General features: G+C 35.1%; 1 long non-coding RNA gene across 1 annotated transcript in view; it reads left to right on the top strand.

The window, feature by feature from the left end:
* The window catches only part of LOC147830602 (uncharacterized), a 626,443-nt gene that overhangs the window by 585,859 nt on the left and 24,252 nt on the right, over window positions 1-16,332 (top strand). The gene's annotated exons all lie outside the window — the stretch shown is intronic.

Raw genomic sequence — 16,332 nt, 5'->3', positions numbered from 1 at the left:
TTATGGAAAAATACCTATTTGGAACAGGAAAAATGTACCCAGACACAGGGAAAATATTTTATTGGTGGGCAGTAAAATATATACATAAAACTTATTTTTAACAATACACAATGTTTATTTAAAATATATGTGTATTTTCAGAGTTAATGTGTACTAAAGGAAAAAAAAATCCCAGGTTTTTTCTTATCTGTTTCTTCTTTTGTTTTCTAAATAAAAATAGAACAGTAAGTTCCAGAGAGGAAGTGTTTATCTTTTGCAAACTTAGAGGATGCATATCTCCATTTGTAAAAGGCCAGACTGTCTAATATTCTTGTGACTTATGGAATTCTAGGATATATTTGGCAAAACTAAGAAGTTCTGAGGAAAAAAGCATGAAAATACTGTGAAAAGCTTAGAAAATTTTAGCCCATCCATAATTTAAAAAAAGTCCACTAACAATTTGCAGATTCTTCACTTTACAAACTTTAGTGTCTATTTTAATGTGACAGCTTCTAAGGTAGGCAATAAGTCAACTTTTCAAAACTAAAACTCTCACCTAATTACACAGTTTTCATTTTGCAAGCTAATTTTTGAAATATACATCTTGTGGTTTTTGGTTTATATAAATAATCTTTTGTTTCTACTCGGGTGACTTGGAAAAGAATATTAGTTTCTAATAATGTCTGTTTATATTGTTGCTATTTCCAATGATTTTTATTGTTTGGCTAGGCTAAATATCTTAATTTACATATCTAATATTTCACCTAGCAGTGTTTTAAGGTCTGTCATTATATAAAACTCTGCTTGCTTTGCTGAATTCATAACTATGAAGAGCAACATATTTATGATTAATGGTAGGAAATATGCTTCTAAGATGTTTTTATTTGCATTTATAGATATAATTTGCTAAAGGATTTATGTGAGCACTACTCATAAATGTTCTGATCAGATGTTTGACTATAAAACATTTCTAAATGCCACACTCCACATCTAATGATCTATCCATCTGAAATACCATTCTGAGTCCTACAAGTGTTATAAATTTTAGATCTTTTAGAGATAAACTTTGTATATTCATGTTTTAGGAAATACCTAGAACAACAATAACTTCCCTGGACAGTTAGGACATGAGAAAGCTGATGAAAGCCTGTGAATCAGACTTAATAGGGAGGCTGGAGGTTAACCTCCAAAAGCTAGGTTAGAAGGTTCATGCAGAGCAAGGAAAATTGCACATCATACATTCACAGTGAAAAGGAAGATAATGAGGAAGTCGTAAGTTGACAGATAATTATATATGATTAGTAATGTCATCAGATAGAGTCTGAGGAGGTTCCCCCAAAGAGAACATGAGAACCTCAACTCGTTCAGCTCAGAGAAGGTTGTAGGTTCCCAGACTTCCGTCGCAGAAAAATAATTTTCAAGTTGCTCAAAGAGTTATTAGGCAGAAAAAATACACACTCAGAGGGCCTAGACTGAGGCCTAAGAGAGAGGCACATTATGGTTGGGAGCTGGGTGTAGTTATGTAATTTTGGAAGTCTCTTCAAGTAAGTGTTTTACTATGTATATTCCTAATGTCTTTCAGTTTACCCATCCTGTGGCTACTGTCTACACATTTGAGATATCCTGTCCATTAATACTGCTGCTTCCTTGAGGGCAGATATCTATGGGAGAAAGAACAAATTCCAGGTGGAAAGCATGGGCCCAAAGGCCAGTTTACGGGTTTATTGTCTTTAAGATCTTTAAGAATCCCCCACCATGAGATTTCCTGAACAGAAAAAGGCTTGAGTAACTTTTGTGTACTGAAGCTGCAGTTTGTCTTAAAGTACACCTTAAAAATTATAATTTTTTCCTTGTTTTCTTTCTATTTCTCTTTATTTCTTCTCTCTTACCTCAAGACTTCCTTGAGAAATTAAAAGAAGTCCTCAGCAGATGAAAATGAGTAATATGCCAGAACCACCTCCATTTATAAATAGGATTGTACACTTCAAGAGAATATTTATAAATTCATGTTTTTACCTGCATGAGTACGATTGCCCTAGATTAGTTCATAAAATCTCAACTCATGTTTTCTCCATGAAATAGCTATTCTTTTTTCTTGGATTACTCTGTTAGACTTTTCACAGCAGTTTAGCTGGCTCCATATGCTCCTATCTTTATTTTTCTCCTTTAAAAATTTTTATACTTTATTATTTAGCTCCACTTTATTTCTTACATTATTTTTGGAACAAGACAGTTTACATAGTAACAAAGCAAATCAGGGGGTAGGGCTGCAACTTGGTGGTAGAGAACTTACCTGGCATGTACAAGGCCCTGGGTTCAATCCCCATGACTGCAAAAAAAAAAAAAAAAAAAAGCAAGAACAACACAAATACTAAGGCATGTCAAACTTAACAGTTTATCCCAGAAACATTTAAATAGAGAAGAAAGACTTTATGGAAGTTGTCAAAGTAGGGCAGAGATTGAACTCAATTCCACTGAAATGTATGTGGGAAGGTTTATAAAAGCTGAAGTGATCCAGTAGACTTGTGCTGGAGAATGTTAAGGGGATCAGTAGGATGTGCTGAGTACAGGTACTTTGCTCTGAGATTAGGCTGCCTTTGCTAATTGGTGTTCATTAGAACTAGGCTCCTACCCTCCCACAGAGATTGGGAATTTGGGCTGCTATTTCTATGTTTACATTTCAAAGAGATGGTTCTCTGGTCCTTGAGAAAGAGGTTTCCTTGGTTGCAAAACTGGCCAGAGGCTGGGAGTTTTACACATATTTCTAAAAGGACATAGAATTTACAAATGCAAATTTTTAAAGTAAAAGCTCTGAGAATAGGGACATGAAGAGCATATGGTCAAGAAGAAACCTATCTAAAGCTGAGAGAAATGTTAAGGCCATCTTAGTCATGTATTAATTTTCAAATATTAGTGTTTACCTCCATAGGGCATCAGTTGCATATTTGATATTTACATATACATTCTGCAGCACAAGAATGAGTATTAGTATTTTACACCAATCTTTAATCTTCTGTGTTTTTAATTCCATTTACTACTTGCAAAATTCCTCCATTTACTGAGTCAAAATTAGAGTGGCATTTATACCAGACAGTGAGGTAGTTGAGGCATAGTCCCTCTTCCCAGGGCCTCTCTCTGGTGCCTACAGAATTTATCTCCTAAAGATAACCTAGCCATAGCAGTGAAGGATGGTGCAATGTGTTCCCTAATACCTCATTGCAAACTGGACAGGTACACATAGTCCAAGCTGTCACATTTCCCTTTGGCTGCTATGCATGTTCCATTGCAGAAAGATCCCAGAATAGGGTGATGCATGTTGCTCTTCTGTATTATTTAGCTTACTCCAGCTCCCCACAGCCTGAGGATGTTTGTTCAAAATTCTGTTACTGCACTGCCCAATATAGTAGCCATTGGATATTGTGACTATTAAGCACTTGATATGTGACAGGTCCAGATTGAGAAGTGCTATAAAATAGTAAGATGCTCACAAATTTCAGAAACTTCATAGGATAAAAATAATACAAAAATATCTGATAACTTTTAAATTTATTGCTTGTTAAAATGACAGTATTTTGAATGTATTGGTTTAAATATTAAAATTGATTTCACTAGTTTTATTTTTATAATATGGTTTCTAGCAAAGTTTAAGCAACAGAGGTGGTGTGAGTTATAATGTTATGGATCAGCCAGGCTCTAGAGAGCCAGACTTCTTCTATTCTTAGTCTCTGAGTACTTTTTGCCTTCATTTTGTTCCCTTTTATAAAGAGTATCTCCTTCCATTTTTGCCTGCCTCTCTTAAAATGCCACCTGAAATGCCAACTCCTCCCTATAGTATTAGGTCACTTAAAACTAATTTGTCATTTAGATTGGATGTGTTTGTATCATCTTTTCCCTCACACTAAAGCATGTTTTTTTCTTGTATCCATATCTCCCGCCTCCCACAGAGTTTTAAAAAATTAAACATATAAAGCTCAATGAGTAGCTGTTTAATGGTCTAAATTCTGGTCTAACATTTAGCTGAAAACTCATGGTCTTCAATTTATCATCACATTCATTTTGTTTCAGTTGGGGCAGGAAGGTGTAAATCAGACCTTTAAGTGACTTGCTGTTCTGAGTTTGAGAAACCCTGGTCTTCCCTCCTCCACCTAACCTGGTTACCAGGCCCAGAGTCAGTTACCAGGTGTGGCTTGAAGTTTTGCTTCTCTAATGCTGCTGACATTGAATTCAAAGATAAATGGATTATTATAGTACATATGCAAGTTTTTCCCTTTAAAAAGAATCTTACACAATGTTGTGATTGTTCCTTTCTTGTAAAAATAATGTCCAAAGGCAAGATTCCATCCATGTAAACTGTCAATAAGCATTCTTGATCAATGAGTGAAAGAAATCAGAGTATTCACTGGAAAGAATTTCAACTCCATGCTGACTTCAAGTGAGTACAATTTAATGGAAACATCAATGACAAAATATTTCTATGGTCAATATGCAGACCTACAAATTATTAAATTCTTCAAGGTTGTGAAGGAATGATAAAACTCTATTTTCAAAGTGTTTTGGGTAAATATGTCTTAAAGGAGTCACAGCTTGATGCACAGCTTGCTTTGTCCCCTTGTTGAGCCTTATAAGGACGCTCCCTTCCCCTGAGGAGTGGAAAGCATTGTTTTACCTTCAAATTCTCCATTCTGGAAGGATGAGGGAATTGTACTTATTGCTCATGCTGCAGATGAATAAGCCCCTATGCAAACTCACGGTGAGTGAGGGTTTATAAAGGCAAGCTTCATACTGGGGTTTGGGATTAGGCATTACCTCACATCCACTCTCTTCCAGCAGCTGGCCCCATAGCGCTGGGCACTGGGTCTTCCATATCCTGCCTATCACAGAACCCCATGGGCCATAGTGTGGTGCCAGAGTGGGGGGACATGCCTAGAGAGAAACATGATAGATAGAAACTCATTTCACTTTCCCCTGACTTCAGGGATATCATCAAACCTATAGTTTGATGAAGCTAAATATTTCAGTTCCAACCAAAGTAAACAGCTGTATACCTGGTCTGAATAATGATATGTATCACACTTGTTAACTCAGAAAAAATGCCTTGCACTATTTCTGTATTTAAAATTTTAAGGATATGATTGAAGGGAGGATTTCTTGATCTTGAGACTACTGACAGTTTGGGCTGGATAATTCCTTTTTGGGTTGAAGATGCTGTCCTGTGTATTGTAGGACATTTGGTGGGATTCCTGAGAAGCCAGTAGCTCCCATGGTCAGTCTGTGACAACCTCAAATCTCTTTAGACATTGGTGAATGTCCCTTGGGGAAGGAGCAGATTTGTTTGGTGACAATCACTGCCTGAGAGTTCACTCGCATCTCTGTGCACTTGTGTATGTGGATTATGTGTTTGCATACATACTTACAGGCACACTTAGATTTTTATCAGGATGTGCAGGTGGATGTACTTATAAAAATCATAACATATCCAATTATGAAATACCTGAAATAAAGCTGATGCAATCAGTACCTAGGAAAATCAAGAGGGACAATAATGGTTTTCTCAAATTATGTATTTGTGCTCCAAGTATTTTTTGAAAAGAATTGCTTCAAATATCATTATGTTAATTATAAAAGCACTCATCAGTATAATTAAACAAAATAGTATTCTAAAAATGTATGTTGAACAACTTGAATGAGACAGATGCTATTCCAAGGGTTTACTATTGGGTCCAGATGCCATTCCAAAGACTGGAGTAGAAAAGTGAAACAAATGAATATGTACTCATAAGTACAGAGAGTCATATAATAAATGATCATGAGAACAAACAGGAAATGAACAATTGTAGCATGAGCTCTGAAGACAAGTTTCATCGTAGGGGCAATTTCCCAAGGAAGCAATAACTTTACATATGCTGTATTGTACATGTATCTCATGTTGATGATGCTTATGTTATCATTTAAATCAATGGCTGGGCTCATGAAATTCAACAGAATATTGGAATAGTGGTTGATCTCAGTTGTTCGTGGAACAGACAGTCTCTTGGCTTCAGATAAGCTGTCAAGAGTGGAAGACACAATGAGGTGAAGGTGTGAATTTGTAGGCTAGAATAAGCAAGATGAATAATATGTAGCAAAATTAAGAAGAAAATTTAATGCCTTACAATGGGAATTATGGTTGAAATATATTTTTAAGCAAATATATACATCTATCCATCCGTACATATATACTTGTATTTATATGCATTGAAGTAAAATTTAATTTTATTTGGGGAACTTTTAAATTCTGGGCATAAACTTTCCTGATTAGTTAGATAAGGGAAAATAATTTATGTAGTGGCCACAAATATAAGATATAAGGGCATGATTATACTTACAGATTATGTGATAAGTGAGTGCTTAAAACCTATGGAGCCAACTTCATAGAACAAATGTCATGACAAAGATTAAAATTCATCTTGATAGTTAATAATGTTTCTTATTCCTGCTAAAGGTCCAAGGAAGGTTCAGATTGTGTGCTTGGGAGAAGGAAGGATCTGATTCATGTGGCCAGGCAGATGGGAAGTCCATAGTCTCGTAGCTGGCCTTTCTGAAACACGAAGGCTCCTTGGTTACCCAGACAGGGCAGAAAAGGCTGGGAGGATCAAAGTGGTAGCTTTTCACTAGCGATTTCATCACGTGCACTAATTATATGATTCTGTCTACCATACAGGAGAAAATTTAATATTTGGAAAATATTAGCATTTCTCTGCAACATATACAAAGATATATATTTACAGAAGTCTTTGTATACTTCATAAGAGCATGTGGAATTAGAAATAGTGTCTGTCATAGAAACAAAAGAGAGGGTCATCAACATGAACAGGTTAAATGCAACTATAGAATGCAGTACTGGGGAAAATGGCTTATGAGCTAAAAGATTTATCATTAAGGATACAAAATAAGAAACACAAAGGAAATTTTATATGAAATCTCTACTAGGGAGATTGGGATTGGAGGGCTCAAAAGAGAGAATTTCTTAGTTTTTACTTAATAGCTTTCTGTAATATTTTGATTCCTCATTTTTGAATTTGTTATTTTAACATATGCATTTAATCAAATACTACTAAATTAATATTTTGACAGAACGTAATGGTTGCATTTTGACCACTCAGAAGAGAGATATTATGAATGTATAACAATGTCACTATAGCCCATTGAAAAACCATAGTGGATAATATGAGGAATGAGTTTTTAGAAGCAATAGGTGCTTAGAGCAACTTTAACTTGTTTTCTTTCTTGAGCCTAAAATTGTTCAGTGATCTCAAACCCCAACTGGCAGTTGACCATCAATTATCACTGTATATTTATAGTTAATGCTGTTTGTCAGCAGTTTCAGAAGGTTACAGCAAATGTATGCAATCAGTCTCTTATTTTCCAAAATATAAAGTGCCATTGAGACTTGTGTGATCAAAGGAAAATGGTTCCAAAGATAAATTTGGCCCTGGCTGGTGTTAAAATGTTATAAGGGAGAGCTTTTAAAATATAACATAAATGAATATTTTATTTTCAAATCTAGCTGGATCAGAATTTTAAAAACACAGTCCTTCATGTATGAATATGATTTTACTCATGCAGCACTTCAGGAATATATTGATGAAATTATGTTTTGTAGGGGTGATGGGATTTTTCCTAAGTCTGTATTACACTGTTAATGTGCTTTGGAGCAATTCTGAGCCTTAGACTTGCTTCCTTTGGCCGCAAGTTTTCCTTTTTCACCTAATCAATACTTATGCTTTAGTTAGAAATTCAGAGTCACTTCCTTAGGGACATTTTCTCTGACCCTAGGACTGGGTCAGGTCTCCTAACTGGGCAATTTCGTCATGCTTTACACTTTTCCTCTGCTGTGTTTGTCACATTGCCCAGTTAAAGATTTGTGTTTGACATGACTTATCTGCTTCATATGACTATAAACTCCAAGTCTGCTTGGCTCACTTCTATAAACACATCTCTGAATGCAGTGGCTGAAATGCAGGAAGTTTTAAATAAATTGAGTAAAGGAAAGAAGGCAATGTATATAAGTGTGTATGCACATATTCTATCCAGAGTTATCTTATAGGAGAAGACCAGGGGACTTCAAAACCATGGCTTTAATATAAGTATAGGAGACGATTCATAACATGGAAACCATTAGAATTAGAAATGAGGTCCATCTCTGGGGAACATCATGGGAAAGGCATGGTCTTTTTCTACCTCTTAAATTCTATAAATAGTTACATTAAGATAGCATTTTAAGCTTCATTTTCTGTATTATAATTTCATTTAGACTTCCCTAAACCATCAATAAGGTCTGTTCCTTGTAGTTTGCCTTTCTCTTGATGGTGGACTAAGGGATTGGGGACAGGAATGCAGTTATGGGGTGTTGATCTCACAAAGATCTAGAGCTACAAGCTAGGATGGGTCACAGTCATTAGAAATAAACTTAGGGACAGATACAGTAGAGTAGCTGGATACAAGGTAAAAACTCAAATATCAATAGCCTTCTTGTATACAAATAACAGTCACACTGAGAGAGAAATTAGGGAAACAATCCCTTTTGCAATAACATCCCCCCAAAATGAAATATCTAGGAATCAATCTAATGAAGGAAGCAAAAGGCCTCTACATTGAGAACTACAACACTCTGAAAAAAGAGATTGAAGAGGATATAAGAAAATGGAAAGACATCCCTTGTTCCTGGATAGGAAGAACCAATATAGTGAAAATGGCCACACTTCCAAAGCTGCTATACAGATTCAATGCAATTCTGATTGAAATCCCAACAGTATATTTCACAGAGCTAGAGAAAGCAATCCAAAAATTCATTTGGAACCAGAAGAGACCTAGAATAGCAAAAGCAATTCTAGGCAACAGAGACATGGCAGGGGGTATCACAATCCCCAACTTGAAGCTATACTACAAAGCCACTGTGATAAAAACGGCATGGTTCTGGCAGTGGAACAGATTACAAGATGCAGAAACAACTCCAGACATATACAGCTACCTCATCTTTGACAAAGGAGCCAACCATCTTCATTGGAGGAAAGATAGCCTCTTTAATAAATGGTGTTGGAAAAACTGGATTTCAATTTGCCAGATATTAAAACTAGACCCCTATCTTTCACCATGCACTAAACTAAAGTCAAAGTGGGTTAAAGATCTAAATATTAAAACAGAAACACTAAACTTGCTGGAAGACAAGTTAGGTAGAACTCTTGAAGACATTGGCATAGAAAAAAACTTTTTGAACAAATCCTCAGTAGCATAGGAACTAGCACAAAGAATCAACAACTGGGATCTCATCTTATTAAAAATCTTCTGCACTCTTTGAAAAGAGAGATTGAAGATGATATCAGAAAATGGACAGACATCCCCTGCTCCTGGGTAGGAAGGATTAATATAGTGAAAATGGCCATACTTCCAAAATTGTTATATAGATTTAATGCAATTCCAATTGCGATCCCAGCAGCATACTTCATAGACCTCAAGAAAACAATCCAAAAATTCATTTGGAACAAGAAGAGACCCAGAATAGCAAAAGCAATTCTAGGTAACAGAGACATGGCAGGTGATAACACAGTCCCCAACCTGCAACTATACTACAAAACTACTGTGATAAAAACAGCATGGTACTGGCAAAGAAACAGACTTGAGGACCAGTGGAACAGATTAGAAGATGCAGAAACAATGCCAGACACACTCAGCCATCTCATCTTCGATAAAGGAGCCAAACACCCTCACTGGAGGAAAGATAGCCTCTTTAAGAAATGGTGCTGGAAAAATTGGGCTTCAACTTGCCAAAGATTAAAACTAGATCTGTATTTCTCACCATGCACTAAACTAAAATCCAAATGGATTAAAGATCTAAATATTAAAATAGAAACTCTGAACCAGTTGGAACAGAGGTTAGGTAGAACCCTTGAAGACATCGGTGTAGGAAAAGATTTTATGAACAAAACCTCAGTTGCCCATGAACTAGCACAAACAATCAACAAGTGGGATCTCTTCTTATTAAAAGGCTTCTGCACAGCAAGAGAAACCACCAGCAGTGTGAAGAGACAACCCACTATGTGGGAAAAAATCTTCACCTGCTCTTCCTCAGACAAAGGTCTACTATCTAGAATATATAAAGAACTTAAAAAGATCAGACCTCCCAAATTTAAAGACCCAATCCAAAAATGGGCATCTGAAATGAACAGACATTTCTCAGACAAAGAAGTAGAAATAGCAAATAAATACACGAAAAAATGTTCAACATCACTGGTCATTTGAGAGATGCAAATGAAAACAACACTGAGATTCCACTTCACTCCAGAAAGAATGGCTGCTATCATGACATCAACCAATAACAAATGCTGGCAGGGCTGTGGGGAAAGAGGAACCTTGCTCCACTGCTGGTGGGAGTGTAGACTAGTGCAACCACTGTGGAACTCAGTATGGAGATACCTCAAACAACTAGGATTAGATATCTCATTTGACCCAGCTATTCCTCGGCTGGGTATCTTCCCAAAAGAATCAAAAGAATCATACCACAATGATATATGCTCACCTATATTTATAGCAGCACAGTTTGTAATATCTAAAACTTGGAAACAGCCCAAATGCCTATCAACTGGAGACTGGATAAAGAAAATATGGTTTTTCTATAAAATGGAGTACTACTCAGCTGAAAGAATGAGAAACTAGAGATATTTATAGCTAAGTGGATGCACATTGAGGTGATACTCTTAAGTGAAATAAATAGGACACACATGTGTAAACACCGAATAGCTTCTCTGGTGTGAAAAACTAAAAGTGTAAATGAGGATCAAAATATATAAATGATATTGTGAAATAGGAAGAAAAGAGCTAAAGCAGTAGGGGAATTAGGAAGGATATGGTAAAGGAAAGAAGGGAAAAGAAAAAAATATGAGAAAAGGAAAAAAATGGAAACAAAGTCTTTGTAAATAGGGAAGGAGGAGGGGGTGAAGGGAAGGCAGGGGAATGGGGAAAAAGTAAGAACTAAGATACTCATGTAATGGTACAAGATCCCAATGATGAATGTAACTGTATTGTATACCTAAAATGGACCAATAAACAATAATAAAAAAATAAATGAACTTAGGGCTGATGAAGATAGAAGTTGATCCTTCGTTAGGCAAAGGAAGTACAGACAATAGACATTACCTAGAATTACAGGAATGTGGAGGGATGAGGAAAGGCTATGTGGAATTATATGGTGAAAGCTGAGACTGTGTCTTGGGTAAGGAGTTTGAATTTCATTTTAACTAGAGGGACATAATTCATAGTTTCTGAGCCACTGCAAATTCTAACATAACTACATTCAGACAGATAATTCAAGAGTCAGTATGGAGGGAGTACGAGACTGATGCTGAAGTCATTAAAATATAGGAGAGCAAGAAAAGCTGGTTTCTAAAAAAGGGAGGTCCGATATTTTACATACTGTTTTTGTAAATCTGCTAAGTTGATTATACTTCTTATTGAAATAAAAATGGGAAAATTGTCAACTTAGGCAACATACCAGGGTTAGAAAGGGTATTTGAAATATGTCTAGATTTTATTAAAGAATGCCTGTTTTATAACATTGAAACACAGAAAACTAGAAAACAACCTATACAAATTTTGTGATGATAAGAAAGAAATAGTCATGCATTCTATCCACTAGTCAACAACAAACTATATAGTTGGGCCAACTATAATCATGAAAAAAAATATGTTAGTTTGGTAAGAGAATGAAGCATTGTTTTACCACTGTGTGTGTGTGTGTGTGTGTGTGTGTGTGTGTGTGTGATTTACCTCCACCAAATTCATCTTCTTACCAGATATTTAAAATCTAAAGACTGTAGCAATGTAATGTTTGACAGAACTTTTTTTCCCAGCAATTGCTCTGTGAGAATTAAATGCTAGGTCAGCAAACTTCTAGAGTACTCAGTTGATCTACTATTATGCAAGATTATGCAATTTCTGTTAAGTGGTCCCCAGAGGCTTCCAAACAGGTTAACTTTGTCCTGAATGTGGATTAATTTCTCTATTTCCCAGCCTCATTTAGCCTCTTTTAGTGTGTAACATGATTAGTTCACCTAATATTTTTATTTGATTTAAATATCAAGAAAATTTACTTCAAAAAATGATAATTCACTTGATTTATTTTAGGAACTATAGCCATAGAGATTTTGATATTGATATTTATCATTTTTGGGTTCTTTTATGTCCAGATATATGTTTTACACACACACACACACACACACACATACACACACACACACAGAATTATGTATTCCCTGATGACATTTAGGAAAGATTATTCTATATTGCTATAAAAGAATTTCTCCTGTAGCTGAAGGACATTGGTTCAAGGAATTAAAGAGAATGACTACAAATCCAGCAGGGACTTTGAGGGTACCTTGTTAAGCAATGTATATGTTTCATTTGGGCTGAGTTTCCTCAGTATAGTTTCATGAGAATGTGAAAAATAGCAACGTCAGCTAGTCCATAAGCAATGCTATTACGTTGTGTGGCAGACATCTGTGGAGCAGTTAATTGGCTAATGTATATTTCTGGCCGGAGAAGGTGTCGGTGATTATGTATGAGTCTCACCACCCAAATGGGCAGCATTGTGATCACTCCACTCCAAAACTAAAGCCCCTTTCTCTGTGCTATCCTGCTGCCTGGCTCTGTCCACTGTTAATTTGTTAAATATATTGTTTACAAAGTGATCAACTTTACAGGATAGAAAATGGTTTTGTAGTCACAAAAGACAAATATCTTTAATTTTAAATATATATTGCTTATATTCATATATTCTACTGAAGACTAGTTTTTTAAACATTCTAATGCATTTTCATTGTTACATTTATATAGTATGTATAGTTTTATGTTAATATTCGAAACCAGAGTGATGACTTCACTTTGATAAATCTGGGAATCTCTTTTCTAGGTGGCGTTGCCTTAGATAGACTTCCACTAACAGGATATAGGAATCTATAAAACATATTCCACAATGCTTTCTGAAATAGGAAAAATGGTCCTTCATTGTTCTTTTAATTTCTATCAATTTAACATTCTCCATTTTTATTTATTGGCCATGGTAAAAATGCTTATTGTATCTAATTTGTATTTTAAAATATGCTTATTGGGTTGCTACATAATATAGTCAGTTCTCTGGAGAGGGATAATTGTATATGTGTAATAATTAAACTTTGATAACTTATCCTTAATAACAATAGGTGAAACATGAGAAAATCTGAATCGTATCAGTCATATTGTTATTCCTCAAAACATTGTTTTAGATTTCTTTTTCAAGCAGGAGAATTCAATAGTGGGCCATCAGTCTATTTCACTATAGACTAGTGGTACTCAAGGTGGGGTTCCCTTGACCTGCAGTATCAACATTACCTGAAGGGCTGGGGACTTAGCTCAGTGGCACCAAGCCTGCCTTGCAAGTGCTAGGTCCTGAGTTTGATCCCTCGTATCAAAAAAAAAAAAAAAAAATCTGTTTAGGCCGGAGAATTAGCTCAGTGGTGCCACCACCTGCCTTGCAAGCGCATGGTCCAGAGTTCCATCCCCAGTACAAAAAAAAAAAAAAAAATTATCTGGAAACTTGTTACAAACACAAATTTGCGGCCCCATCCAAACTGTGAATCATAATCTGGAGGTGGGGCTTAAAAAGTTGTTTTAATAAGCCCTACATGTGACTCTGATTTTCCATTTTGAAGTTTGATAATTGTATTAGACCAGAAGGTGGTTCTTGAATTCTTTTATTCATCTGCCTAGCATGTCACTTATGCACACTTTCTGATAAAGTCTCTCCTTTTTCTTCCCTTTGTCCCTTTCCCTCTTTTCTCCCTGCTCACTCCTCTTCCCTTTCCTCTTTCTCTTGCACAAGTTCCATTTATTTGTGTCTTTATCCTTTAATCTCTCCCAGACAATAGCTTCACTAATGCATTGCTCCATGTGGAGAATCTATTAACTTTTAAGATAAAAACTTCAGTTGCTAAAATTTCCCCATATGTTCAAACTCATAAAGTGGTTGCCCCAATTGCTAAGATACAAACAAGAAACATTTTATTCAGTTTGACATAACTTTAGGAATAATTTTGTGGTCCTGAATTAACACAGAGTTTTGAATATGCTGTATTAAAATCTAAAAGTTTTAATGTGCTTTACTAAAACACCGTGACTACTAGAAATCTTAAAATAAAGCATATTTATTTTTAAAGGCACCAAGAGAAATAAGAGGATTGCTGCTATGGACTATTATTAAAATCATGTATGAGAATATTGTCACATGCATTATCTTATTTAATCCTCATAATAATCCTACAAATAGGACTTGCTATTGTTCCTACTCTAGTCATAAATCTGCTGAAATATATACCACAGAAGAATATAAAAACCCTCAAAAGTAAAAATTCATATTATTGTAATTATATAATTAATCTTTATCACATCAAATTATAACTAGACTAGATGAACCTAAAGGATTTTAGGAAGTAAAATGTTAAATAATTTCTGTGTTTAATTTTCATGAAATTTGCTTGTAATGTGGTATTTTACAATTTACAATGAGATTTCTTGAACAAGAGTTTTTAGTTTAAAACATTTACAGTGCTTATTTTCTTTCTATTTAAATAATTACTTGGCAAGATTATTTATGACCCAAAAAACTGTAACAATGGAGTTCTGAATTCGGGCGTCTTCTATGTTAGGGAGTTTATGGGGAATTCATAAAAGTTCTTCTTTTTCAGTTCATGCTAGTACAACTTATCTTAAATGTTGAAAGGCTATAAATTTATGGCTTCACAGAATAGTACTGTACTGAAAGTACAATGAAGAATAAGAAAGTGGAGTCTATTCTCCTGAAAATTAATTCACTTGGATCCCCATTAAAGCTAATCAGAATTTAAGACTAATGCAAGAGCACCCTGCCTACTTTATGAGCTACATTTTCAGAACCAAACTTATAAAGAACCTTATTTACTTTTGCTATGAATTCTCAACTATTCAAAAATGCAATGTAAGGAAAATTGGAAGCACTTGTTTTCTCATTTTCAAAAAAGTAAATAAATGGAATTTTTACCAGAAGACATTTTAGCAAGATCAATTTAATGGAAATTTGTACGTCCTATATCAAATACTGAATTACTTTCTTTTGGAATTAAAAATTAAAACAGTTTAAAATAAATAAACTAAGAAATCCAACATCCTACAGTTATAGAACAAAGAGGAAACCTAAGACGTGATATCATCTTTTATAGAAATTCTAATTTTGTGCACTTTAAAAGCATTCTACTGACAAAAAACACAATGTAATAATTCTATGGGACCAATTTATAGGATCCAGCAATCCTAGATTGATGAGACATTTCTAGGGGGACAGATATGTTCCATTTTGTTTGTAAAAAATATAATCCATTACACTCAGAGTAACATTCTTTATTGGAGATGTAATGTGGGGTAAGGTATGTGTGAGATTAATGCATGTCAATTTTTTAATATTTACCTGCTCACAGTTTACTCCCATCCTAGTTTGGGGGCATTCACTGGGGAAAGGCAGAAGGCTGCTTACCCATATGGCAGCCAGAGCGGCCATATATTTTCCTCTTTGGTTTTCTGGCAACTAGCATGTGGGCATGAATCTATTTCGCTGATTGCTTGCTTTTCTCTTAGATCTGATGCCAGTGAGGCACAGCAGAGTGACCCTTGGGTCCTAACTCTTGCCTCCTCAGGGCTGCTTTGGGTTTTGTTCATTTTCTAAACTCAATCTTTGGAAATCCTGTGGAGTTGGCATTATCTATATTTCCTTGTTGCTTACGGTGACCAGCATCAGTTTTTTGTTTTTTTTGCTTGCAACAAAGACCTCTTATTTTGAAAAATATTTGCATATATTTCTTAAGGGTCTACCATAGTTTTAGTAATGTGCAGATGTTGCAGTTTTGTTTACTAAGGAAAATCATGGTTTATGCCTCCAAAAATTTACAACCTCCAGCAGGAGGTGAATCAGTGTGGAAAGTGTTACATACATAGTAATAAAATAATCTTAGTGTTAATATGCATATTAAGAAACCAAAAGATTATACAGAATTTTGAAGCATTTCAATAAAATACCAGGGAATTTTTCACATATGGTAGCACAACTCTTCATGGAGAAATTTGCAAAACATTTGTGTGTGTATATGTGCGTGTGAATGTTTTAAAAACCTTAAATATCATTTTCTCAAAGCCACCCAATCCCGAAACTTTTACTTATTTATATCTAGAATATGAACTGCTATACCCAGAGAACAAATATAATTTGAAATGAAGTTTTAAAATTAGGATTCAGAGGTCGACTTCTCCAATTAAAAA

The sequence above is a fragment of the Heterocephalus glaber genome, unplaced genomic scaffold (assembly GCF_053883595.1).
Source record: "Heterocephalus glaber isolate CG9 unplaced genomic scaffold, H.glaber_assembly_v1.0 deba00000071, whole genome shotgun sequence".
Classification (NCBI taxonomy): domain Eukaryota; kingdom Metazoa; phylum Chordata; class Mammalia; order Rodentia; family Bathyergidae; genus Heterocephalus; species Heterocephalus glaber.
This window is presented reverse-complemented; position numbering and strand designations above follow the sequence as displayed.